Below are 12,297 nucleotides of genomic sequence, written 5' to 3' on the forward strand. Positions count from 1 at the left end.
GCCAAGACAGTGCGTTTCTCACTGTTACATGCATTTGAATGGGGAACTCGACCGAAACAAAGTATAGGTTTTCATTATGTGTATAACTTGAAAATCTTAGCTCCAACAGCTGCAAATCCTGTTTTCCCAGCACGGGGACCTTGAGTTCTATAAGATAAAGCCATAAACATGTTTGTCTGAGTCTTCTATCAAAAGTTACAGCTATTTATATGAAGTTGTACAAAAACGCTTTCTTTCGCCAAGACAGTGCGTTTCTCACTGTTACATGCATTTGAATGGGGAACTCGACCGAAACAAAGTATAGGTTTTCATTATGTGTATAACTTGAAAATCTTAGCTCCAACAGCTGCAAACCCTGTTTTCCCAGCACGGGGACCTTGAGTTCTATAAGATAAAGCCATAAACATGTTTGTCTGAGTCTTCTATCAAAAGTTACAGCTATTTATATGAAGTTGTACAAAAACGCTTTCTTTCGCCAAGACAGTGCGTTTCTCACTGTTACATGCATTTGAATGGGGAACTCGACCGAAACAAAGTATAGGTTTTCATTATGTGTATAACTTGGAAATCTTAGCTCAAACAGCTGCAAAACCTGTTTTCCCAGCACGGGGACCTTGAGTTCTATAAGATAAAGCCATAAACATGTTTGTCTGAGTCTTCTATCAAAAGTTACAGCTATTTATATGAAGTTGTACAAAAACGCTTTCTTTCGCCAAGACAGTGCGTTTCTCACTGTTACATGCATTTGAATGGGGAACTCGACCGAAACAAAGTATAGGTTTTCATTATGTGTATAACTTGGAAATCTTAGCTCCAACAGCTGCAAATCCTGTTTTCCCAGCACGGGGACCTTGAGTTCTATAAGATAAAGCCATAAACATGTTTGTCTGAGTCTTCTATCAAAAGTTACAGCTATTTATATGAAGTTGTACAAAAACGCTTTCTTTCGCCAAGACAGTGCGTTTCTCACTGTTACATGCATTTGAATGGGGAACTCGACCGAAACAAAGTATAGGTTTTCATTATGTGTATAACTTGAAAATCTTAGCTCCAACAGCTGCAAAACCTGTTTTCCCAGCACGGGGACCTTGAGTTCTATAAGATAAAGCCATAAACATGTTTGTCTGAGTCTTCTATCAAAAGTTACAGCTATTTATATGAAGTTGTACAAAAACGCTTTCTTTCGCCAAGACAGTGCGTTTCTCACTGTTACATGCATTTGAATGGGGAACTCGACCGAAACAAAGTATAGGTTTTCATTATGTGTATAACTTGAAAATCTTAGCTCCAACAGCTGCAAAACCTGTTTTCCCAGCACGGGGACCTTGAGTTCTATAAGATAAAGCCATAAACATGTTTGTCTGAGTCTTCTATCAAAAGTTACAGCTATTTATATGAAGTTGTACAAAAACGCTTTCTTTCGCCAAGACAGTGCGTTTCTCACTGTTACATGCATTTGAATGGGGAACTCGACCGAAACAAAGTATAGGTTTTCATTATGTGTATAACTTGAAAATCTTAGCTCCAACAGCTGCAAACCCTGTTTTCCCAGCACGGGGACCTTGAGTTCTATAAGATAAAGCCATAAACATGTTTGTCTGAGTCTTCTATCAAAAGTTACAGCTATTTATATGAAGTTGTACAAAAACGCTTTCTTTCGCCAAGACAGTGCGTTTCTCACTGTTACATGCATTTGAATGGGGAACTCGACCGAAACAAAGTATAGGTTTTCATTATGTGTATAACTTGGAAATCTTAGCTCCAACAGCTGCAAATCCTGTTTTCCCAGCACGGGGACCTTGAGTTCTATAAGATAAAGCCATAAACATGTTTGTCTGAGTCTTCTATCAAAAGTTACAGCTATTTATATGAAGTTGTACAAAAACGCTTTCTTTCGCCAAGACAGTGCGTTTCTCACTGTTACATGCATTTGAATGGGGAACTCGACCGAAACAAAGTATAGGTTTTCATTATGTGTATAACTTGAAAATCTTAGCTCCAACAGCTGCAAACCCTGTTTTCCCAGCACGGGGACCTTGAGTTCTATAAGATAAAGCCATAAACATGTTTGTCTGAGTCTTCTATCAAAAGTTACAGCTATTTATATGAAGTTGTACAAAAACGCTTTCTTTCGCCAAGACAGTGCGTTTCTCACTGTTACATGCATTTGAATGGGGAACTCGACCGAAACAAAGTATAGGTTTTCATTATGTGTATAACTTGGAAATCTTAGCTCAAACAGCTGCAAATCCTGTTTTCCCAGCACGGGGACCTTGAGTTCTATAAGATAAAGCCATAAACATGTTTGTCTGAGTCTTCTATCAAAAGTTACAGCTATTTATATGAAGTTGTACAAAAACGCTTTCTTTCGCCAAGACAGTGCGTTTCTCACTGTTACATGCATTTGAATGGGGAACTCGACCGAAACAAAGTATAGGTTTTCATTATGTGTATAACTTGAAAATCTTAGCTCCAACAGCTGCAAATCCTGTTTTCCCAGCACGGGGACCTTGAGTTCTATAAGATAAAGCCATAAACATGTTTGTCTGAGTCTTCTATCAAAAGTTACAGCTATTTATATGAAGTTGTACAAAAACGCTTTCTTTCGCCAAGACAGTGCGTTTCTCACTGTTACATGCATTTGAATGGGGAACTCGACCGAAACAAAGTATAGGTTTTCATTATGTGTATAACTTGGAAATCTTAGCTCAAACAGCTGCAAAACCTGTTTTCCCAGCACGGGGACCTTGAGTTCTATAAGATAAAGCCATAAACATGTTTGTCTGAGTCTTCTATCAAAAGTTACAGCTATTTATATGAAGTTGTACAAAAACGCTTTCTTTCGCCAAGACAGTGCGTTTCTCACTGTTACATGCATTTGAATGGGGAACTCGACCGAAACAAAGTATAGGTTTTCATTATGTGTATAACTTGAAAATCTTAGCTCCAACAGCTGCAAATCCTGTTTTCCCAGCACGGGGACCTTGAGTTCTATAAGATAAAGCCATAAACATGTTTGTCTGAGTCTTCTATCAAAAGTTACAGCTATTTATATGAAGTTGTACAAAAACGCTTTCTTTCGCCAAGACAGTGCGTTTCTCACTGTTACATGCATTTGAATGGGGAACTCGACCGAAACAAAGTATAGGTTTTCATTATGTGTATAACTTGAAAATCTTAGCTCCAACAGCTGCAAATCCTGTTTTCCCAGCACGGGGACCTTGAGTTCTATAAGATAAAGCCATAAACATGTTTGTCTGAGTCTTCTATCAAAAGTTACAGCTATTTATATGAAGTTGTACAAAAACGCTTTCTTTCGCCAAGACAGTGCGTTTCTCACTGTTACATGCATTTGAATGGGGAACTCGACCGAAACAAAGTATAGGTTTTCATTATGTGTATAACTTGAAAATCTTAGCTCCAACAGCTGCAAATCCTGTTTTCCCAGCACGGGGACCTTGAGTTCTATAAGATAAAGCCATAAACATGTTTGTCTGAGTCTTCTATCAAAAGTTACAGCTATTTATATGAAGTTGTACAAAAACGCTTTCTTTCGCCAAGACAGTGCGTTTCTCACTGTTACATGCATTTGAATGGGGAACTCGACCGAAACAAAGTATAGGTTTTCATTATGTGTATAACTTGAAAATCTTAGCTCCAACAGCTGCAAACCCTGTTTTCCCAGCACGGGGACCTTGAGTTCTATAAGATAAAGCCATAAACATGTTTGTCTGAGTCTTCTATCAAAAGTTACAGCTATTTATATGAAGTTGTACAAAAACGCTTTCTTTCGCCAAGACAGTGCGTTTCTCACTGTTACATGCATTTGAATGGGGAACTCGACCGAAACAAAGTATAGGTTTTCATTATGTGTATAACTTGGAAATCTTAGCTCAAACAGCTGCAAAACCTGTTTTCCCAGCACGGGGACCTTGAGTTCTATAAGATAAAGCCATAAACATGTTTGTCTGAGTCTTCTATCAAAAGTTACAGCTATTTATATGAAGTTGTACAAAAACGCTTTCTTTCGCCAAGACAGTGCGTTTCTCACTGTTACATGCATTTGAATGGGGAACTCGACCGAAACAAAGTATAGGTTTTCATTATGTGTATAACTTGGAAATCTTAGCTCCAACAGCTGCAAATCCTGTTTTCCCAGCACGGGGACCTTGAGTTCTATAAGATAAAGCCATAAACATGTTTGTCTGAGTCTTCTATCAAAAGTTACAGCTATTTATATGAAGTTGTACAAAAACGCTTTCTTTCGCCAAGACAGTGCGTTTCTCACTGTTACATGCATTTGAATGGGGAACTCGACCGAAACAAAGTATAGGTTTTCATTATGTGTATAACTTGAAAATCTTAGCTCCAACAGCTGCAAAACCTGTTTTCCCAGCACGGGGACCTTGAGTTCTATAAGATAAAGCCATAAACATGTTTGTCTGAGTCTTCTATCAAAAGTTACAGCTATTTATATGAAGTTGTACAAAAACGCTTTCTTTCGCCAAGACAGTGCGTTTCTCACTGTTACATGCATTTGAATGGGGAACTCGACCGAAACAAAGTATAGGTTTTCATTATGTGTATAACTTGGAAATCTTAGCTCAAACAGCTGCAAAACCTGTTTTCCCAGCACGGGGACCTTGAGTTCTATAAGATAAAGCCATAAACATGTTTGTCTGAGTCTTCTATCAAAAGTTACAGCTATTTATATGAAGTTGTACAAAAACGCTTTCTTTCGCCAAGACAGTGCGTTTCTCACTGTTACATGCATTTGAATGGGGAACTCGACCGAAACAAAGTATAGGTTTTCATTATGTGTATAACTTGAAAATCTTAGCTCCAACAGCTGCAAACCCTGTTTTCCCAGCACGGGGACCTTGAGTTCTATAAGATAAAGCCATAAACATGTTTGTCTGAGTCTTCTATCAAAAGTTACAGCTATTTATATGAAGTTGTACAAAAACGCTTTCTTTCGCCAAGACAGTGCGTTTCTCACTGTTACATGCATTTGAATGGGGAACTCGACCGAAACAAAGTATAGGTTTTCATTATGTGTATAACTTGAAATCTTAGCTCAAACAGCTGCAAACCCTGTTTTCCCAGCACGGGGACCTTGAGTTCTATAAGATAAAGCCATAAACATGTTTGTCTGAGTCTTCTATCAAAAGTTACAGCTATTTATATGAAGTTGTACAAAAACGCTTTCTTTCGCCAAGACAGTGCGTTTCTCACTGTTACATGCATTTGAATGGGGAACTCGACCGAAACAAAGTATAGGTTTTCATTATGTGTATAACTTGAAAATCTTAGCTCCAACAGCTGCAAATCCTGTTTTCCCAGCACGGGGACCTTGAGTTCTATAAGATAAAGCCATAAACATGTTTGTCTGAGTCTTCTATCAAAAGTTACAGCTATTTATATGAAGTTGTACAAAAACGCTTTCTTTCGCCAAGACAGTGCGTTTCTCACTGTTACATGCATTTGAATGGGGAACTCGACCGAAACAAAGTATAGGTTTTCATTATGTGTATAACTTGAAAATCTTAGCTCCAACAGCTGCAAATCCTGTTTTCCCAGCACGGGGACCTTGAGTTCTATAAGATAAAGCCATAAACATGTTTGTCTGAGTCTTCTATCAAAAGTTACAGCTATTTATATGAAGTTGTACAAAAACGCTTTCTTTCGCCAAGACAGTGCGTTTCTCACTGTTACATGCATTTGAATGGGGAACTCGACCGAAACAAAGTATAGGTTTTCATTATGTGTATAACTTGAAAATCTTAGCTCCAACAGCTGCAAACCCTGTTTTCCCAGCACGGGGACCTTGAGTTCTATAAGATAAAGCCATAAACATGTTTGTCTGAGTCTTCTATCAAAAGTTACAGCTATTTATATGAAGTTGTACAAAAACGCTTTCTTTCGCCAAGACAGTGCGTTTCTCACTGTTACATGCATTTGAATGGGGAACTCGACCGAAACAAAGTATAGGTTTTCATTATGTGTATAACTTGAAAATCTTAGCTCCAACAGCTGCAAAACCTGTTTTCCCAGCACGGGGACCTTGAGTTCTATAAGATAAAGCCATAAACATGTTTGTCTGAGTCTTCTATCAAAAGTTACAGCTATTTATATGAAGTTGTACAAAAACGCTTTCTTTCGCCAAGACAGTGCGTTTCTCACTGTTACATGCATTTGAATGGGGAACTCGACCGAAACAAAGTATAGGTTTTCATTATGTGTATAACTTGGAAATCTTAGCTCAAACAGCTGCAAAACCTGTTTTCCCAGCACGGGGACCTTGAGTTCTATAAGATAAAGCCATAAACATGTTTGTCTGAGTCTTCTATCAAAAGTTACAGCTATTTATATGAAGTTGTACAAAAACGCTTTCTTTCGCCAAGACAGTGCGTTTCTCACTGTTACATGCATTTGAATGGGGAACTCGACCGAAACAAAGTATAGGTTTTCATTATGTGTATAACTTGAAAATCTTAGCTCCAACAGCTGCAAAACCTGTTTTCCCAGCACGGGGACCTTGAGTTCTATAAGATAAAGCCATAAACATGTTTGTCTGAGTCTTCTATCAAAAGTTACAGCTATTTATATGAAGTTGTACAAAAACGCTTTCTTTCGCCAAGACAGTGCGTTTCTCACTGTTACATGCATTTGAATGGGGAACTCGACCGAAACAAAGTATAGGTTTTCATTATGTGTATAACTTGGAAATCTTAGCTCCAACAGCTGCAAAACCTGTTTTCCCAGCACGGGGACCTTGAGTTCTATAAGATAAAGCCATAAACATGTTTGTCTGAGTCTTCTATCAAAAGTTACAGCTATTTATATGAAGTTGTACAAAAACGCTTTCTTTCGCCAAGACAGTGCGTTTCTCACTGTTACATGCATTTGAATGGGGAACTCGACCGAAACAAAGTATAGGTTTTCATTATGTGTATAACTTGAAAATCTTAGCTCCAACAGCTGCAAAACCTGTTTTCCCAGCACGGGGACCTTGAGTTCTATAAGATAAAGCCATAAACATGTTTGTCTGAGTCTTCTATCAAAAGTTACAGCTATTTATATGAAGTTGTACAAAAACGCTTTCTTTCGCCAAGACAGTGCGTTTCTCACTGTTACATGCATTTGAATGGGGAACTCGACCGAAACAAAGTATAGGTTTTCATTATGTGTATAACTTGGAAATCTTAGCTCCAACAGCTGCAAAACCTGTTTTCCCAGCACGGGGACCTTGAGTTCTATAAGATAAAGCCATAAACATGTTTGTCTGAGTCTTCTATCAAAAGTTACAGCTATTTATATGAAGTTGTACAAAAACGCTTTCTTTCGCCAAGACAGTGCGTTTCTCACTGTTACATGCATTTGAATGGGGAACTCGACCGAAACAAAGTATAGGTTTTCATTATGTGTATAACTTGGAAATCTTAGCTCCAACAGCTGCAAATCCTGTTTTCCCAGCACGGGGACCTTGAGTTCTATAAGATAAAGCCATAAACATGTTTGTCTGAGTCTTCTATCAAAAGTTACAGCTATTTATATGAAGTTGTACAAAAACGCTTTCTTTCGCCAAGACAGTGCGTTTCTCACTGTTACATGCATTTGAATGGGGAACTCGACCGAAACAAAGTATAGGTTTTCATTATGTGTATAACTTGAAAATCTTAGCTCCAACAGCTGCAAAACCTGTTTTCCCAGCACGGGGACCTTGAGTTCTATAAGATAAAGCCATAAACATGTTTGTCTGAGTCTTCTATCAAAAGTTACAGCTATTTATATGAAGTTGTACAAAAACGCTTTCTTTCGCCAAGACAGTGCGTTTCTCACTGTTACATGCATTTGAATGGGGAACTCGACCGAAACAAAGTATAGGTTTTCATTATGTGTATAACTTGGAAATCTTAGCTCAAACAGCTGCAAAACCTGTTTTCCCAGCACGGGGACCTTGAGTTCTATAAGATAAAGCCATAAACATGTTTGTCTGAGTCTTCTATCAAAAGTTACAGCTATTTATATGAAGTTGTACAAAAACGCTTTCTTTCGCCAAGACAGTGCGTTTCTCACTGTTACATGCATTTGAATGGGGAACTCGACCGAAACAAAGTATAGGTTTTCATTATGTGTATAACTTGAAATCTTAGCTCCAACAGCTGCAAATCCTGTTTTCCCAGCACGGGGACCTTGAGTTCTATAAGATAAAGCCATAAACATGTTTGTCTGAGTCTTCTATCAAAAGTTACAGCTATTTATATGAAGTTGTACAAAAACGCTTTCTTTCGCCAAGACAGTGCGTTTCTCACTGTTACATGCATTTGAATGGGGAACTCGACCGAAACAAAGTATAGGTTTTCATTATGTGTATAACTTGGAAATCTTAGCTCCAACAGCTGCAAAACCTGTTTTCCCAGCACGGGGACCTTGAGTTCTATAAGATAAAGCCATAAACATGTTTGTCTGAGTCTTCTATCAAAAGTTACAGCTATTTATATGAAGTTGTACAAAAACGCTTTCTTTCGCCAAGACAGTGCGTTTCTCACTGTTACATGCATTTGAATGGGGAACTCGACCGAAACAAAGTATAGGTTTTCATTATGTGTATAACTTGAAAATCTTAGCTCCAACAGCTGCAAACCCTGTTTTCCCAGCACGGGGACCTTGAGTTCTATAAGATAAAGCCATAAACATGTTTGTCTGAGTCTTCTATCAAAAGTTACAGCTATTTATATGAAGTTGTACAAAAACGCTTTCTTTCGCCAAGACAGTGCGTTTCTCACTGTTACATGCATTTGAATGGGGAACTCGACCGAAACAAAGTATAGGTTTTCATTATGTGTATAACTTGAAAATCTTAGCTCCAACAGCTGCAAATCCTGTTTTCCCAGCACGGGGACCTTGAGTTCTATAAGATAAAGCCATAAACATGTTTGTCTGAGTCTTCTATCAAAAGTTACAGCTATTTATATGAAGTTGTACAAAAACGCTTTCTTTCGCCAAGACAGTGCGTTTCTCACTGTTACATGCATTTGAATGGGGAACTCGACCGAAACAAAGTATAGGTTTTCATTATGTGTATAACTTGAAAATCTTAGCTCCAACAGCTGCAAACCCTGTTTTCCCAGCACGGGGACCTTGAGTTCTATAAGATAAAGCCATAAACATGTTTGTCTGAGTCTTCTATCAAAAGTTACAGCTATTTATATGAAGTTGTACAAAAACGCTTTCTTTCGCCAAGACAGTGCGTTTCTCACTGTTACATGCATTTGAATGGGGAACTCGACCGAAACAAAGTATAGGTTTTCATTATGTGTATAACTTGAAAATCTTAGCTCCAACAGCTGCAAACCCTGTTTTCCCAGCACGGGGACCTTGAGTTCTATAAGATAAAGCCATAAACATGTTTGTCTGAGTCTTCTATCAAAAGTTACAGCTATTTATATGAAGTTGTACAAAAACGCTTTCTTTCGCCAAGACAGTGCGTTTCTCACTGTTACATGCATTTGAATGGGGAACTCGACCGAAACAAAGTATAGGTTTTCATTATGTGTATAACTTGAAAATCTTAGCTCCAACAGCTGCAAATCCTGTTTTCCCAGCACGGGGACCTTGAGTTCTATAAGATAAAGCCATAAACATGTTTGTCTGAGTCTTCTATCAAAAGTTACAGCTATTTATATGAAGTTGTACAAAAACGCTTTCTTTCGCCAAGACAGTGCGTTTCTCACTGTTACATGCATTTGAATGGGGAACTCGACCGAAACAAAGTATAGGTTTTCATTATGTGTATAACTTGAAAATCTTAGCTCCAACAGCTGCAAACCCTGTTTTCCCAGCACGGGGACCTTGAGTTCTATAAGATAAAGCCATAAACATGTTTGTCTGAGTCTTCTATCAAAAGTTACAGCTATTTATATGAAGTTGTACAAAAACGCTTTCTTTCGCCAAGACAGTGCGTTTCTCACTGTTACATGCATTTGAATGGGGAACTCGACCGAAACAAAGTATAGGTTTTCATTATGTGTATAACTTGAAAATCTTAGCTCCAACAGCTGCAAACCCTGTTTTCCCAGCACGGGGACCTTGAGTTCTATAAGATAAAGCCATAAACATGTTTGTCTGAGTCTTCTATCAAAAGTTACAGCTATTTATATGAAGTTGTACAAAAACGCTTTCTTTCGCCAAGACAGTGCGTTTCTCACTGTTACATGCATTTGAATGGGGAACTCGACCGAAACAAAGTATAGGTTTTCATTATGTGTATAACTTGAAATCTTAGCTCCAACAGCTGCAAATCCTGTTTTCCCAGCACGGGGACCTTGAGTTCTATAAGATAAAGCCATAAACATGTTTGTCTGAGTCTTCTATCAAAAGTTACAGCTATTTATATGAAGTTGTACAAAAACGCTTTCTTTCGCCAAGACAGTGCGTTTCTCACTGTTACATGCATTTGAATGGGGAACTCGACCGAAACAAAGTATAGGTTTTCATTATGTGTATAACTTGAAATCTTAGCTCCAACAGCTGCAAAACCTGTTTTCCCAGCACGGGGACCTTGAGTTCTATAAGATAAAGCCATAAACATGTTTGTCTGAGTCTTCTATCAAAAGTTACAGCTATTTATATGAAGTTGTACAAAAACGCTTTCTTTCGCCAAGACAGTGCGTTTCTCACTGTTACATGCATTTGAATGGGGAACTCGACCGAAACAAAGTATAGGTTTTCATTATGTGTATAACTTGAAAATCTTAGCTCCAACAGCTGCAAACCCTGTTTTCCCAGCACGGGGACCTTGAGTTCTATAAGATAAAGCCATAAACATGTTTGTCTGAGTCTTCTATCAAAAGTTACAGCTATTTATATGAAGTTGTACAAAAACGCTTTCTTTCGCCAAGACAGTGCGTTTCTCACTGTTACATGCATTTGAATGGGGAACTCGACCGAAACAAAGTATAGGTTTTCATTATGTGTATAACTTGAAATCTTAGCTCCAACAGCTGCAAAACCTGTTTTCCCAGCACGGGGACCTTGAGTTCTATAAGATAAAGCCATAAACATGTTTGTCTGAGTCTTCTATCAAAAGTTACAGCTATTTATATGAAGTTGTACAAAAACGCTTTCTTTCGCCAAGACAGTGCGTTTCTCACTGTTACATGCATTTGAATGGGGAACTCGACCGAAACAAAGTATAGGTTTTCATTATGTGTATAACTTGAAAATCTTAGCTCCAACAGCTGCAAACCCTGTTTTCCCAGCACGGGGACCTTGAGTTCTATAAGATAAAGCCATAAACATGTTTGTCTGAGTCTTCTATCAAAAGTTACAGCTATTTATATGAAGTTGTACAAAAACGCTTTCTTTCGCCAAGACAGTGCGTTTCTCACTGTTACATGCATTTGAATGGGGAACTCGACCGAAACAAAGTATAGGTTTTCATTATGTGTATAACTTGAAAATCTTAGCTCCAACAGCTGCAAAACCTGTTTTCCCAGCACGGGGACCTTGAGTTCTATAAGATAAAGCCATAAACATGTTTGTCTGAGTCTTCTATCAAAAGTTACAGCTATTTATATGAAGTTGTACAAAAACGCTTTCTTTCGCCAAGACAGTGCGTTTCTCACTGTTACATGCATTTGAATGGGGAACTCGACCGAAACAAAGTATAGGTTTTCATTATGTGTATAACTTGAAAATCTTAGCTCCAACAGCTGCAAACCCTGTTTTCCCAGCACGGGGACCTTGAGTTCTATAAGATAAAGCCATAAACATGTTTGTCTGAGTCTTCTATCAAAAGTTACAGCTATTTATATGAAGTTGTACAAAAACGCTTTCTTTCGCCAAGACAGTGCGTTTCTCACTGTTACATGCATTTGAATGGGGAACTCGACCGAAACAAAGTATAGGTTTTCATTATGTGTATAACTTGAAAATCTTAGCTCCAACAGCTGCAAATCCTGTTTTCCCAGCACGGGGACCTTGAGTTCTATAAGATAAAGCCATAAACATGTTTGTCTGAGTCTTCTATCAAAAGTTACAGCTATTTATATGAAGTTGTACAAAAACGCTTTCTTTCGCCAAGACAGTGCGTTTCTCACTGTTACATGCATTTGAATGGGGAACTCGACCGAAACAAAGTATAGGTTTTCATTATGTGTATAACTTGGAAATCTTAGCTCAAACAGCTGCAAAACCTGTTTTCCCAGCACGGGGACCTTGAGTTCTATAAGATAAAGCCATAAACATGTTTGTCTGAGTCTTCTATCAAAAGTTACAGCTATTTATATGAAG

This window comes from Aulonocara sp. 'chitande type north' Nkhata Bay, linkage group LG23 (genome assembly GCF_057382095.1).
Source record: "Aulonocara sp. 'chitande type north' Nkhata Bay isolate Kocher_YH1m ecotype deep benthic linkage group LG23, A_spYH_male_GT1.1, whole genome shotgun sequence".
Taxonomy (NCBI): Eukaryota; Metazoa; Chordata; class Actinopteri; order Cichliformes; family Cichlidae; genus Aulonocara; species Aulonocara sp. 'chitande type north' Nkhata Bay.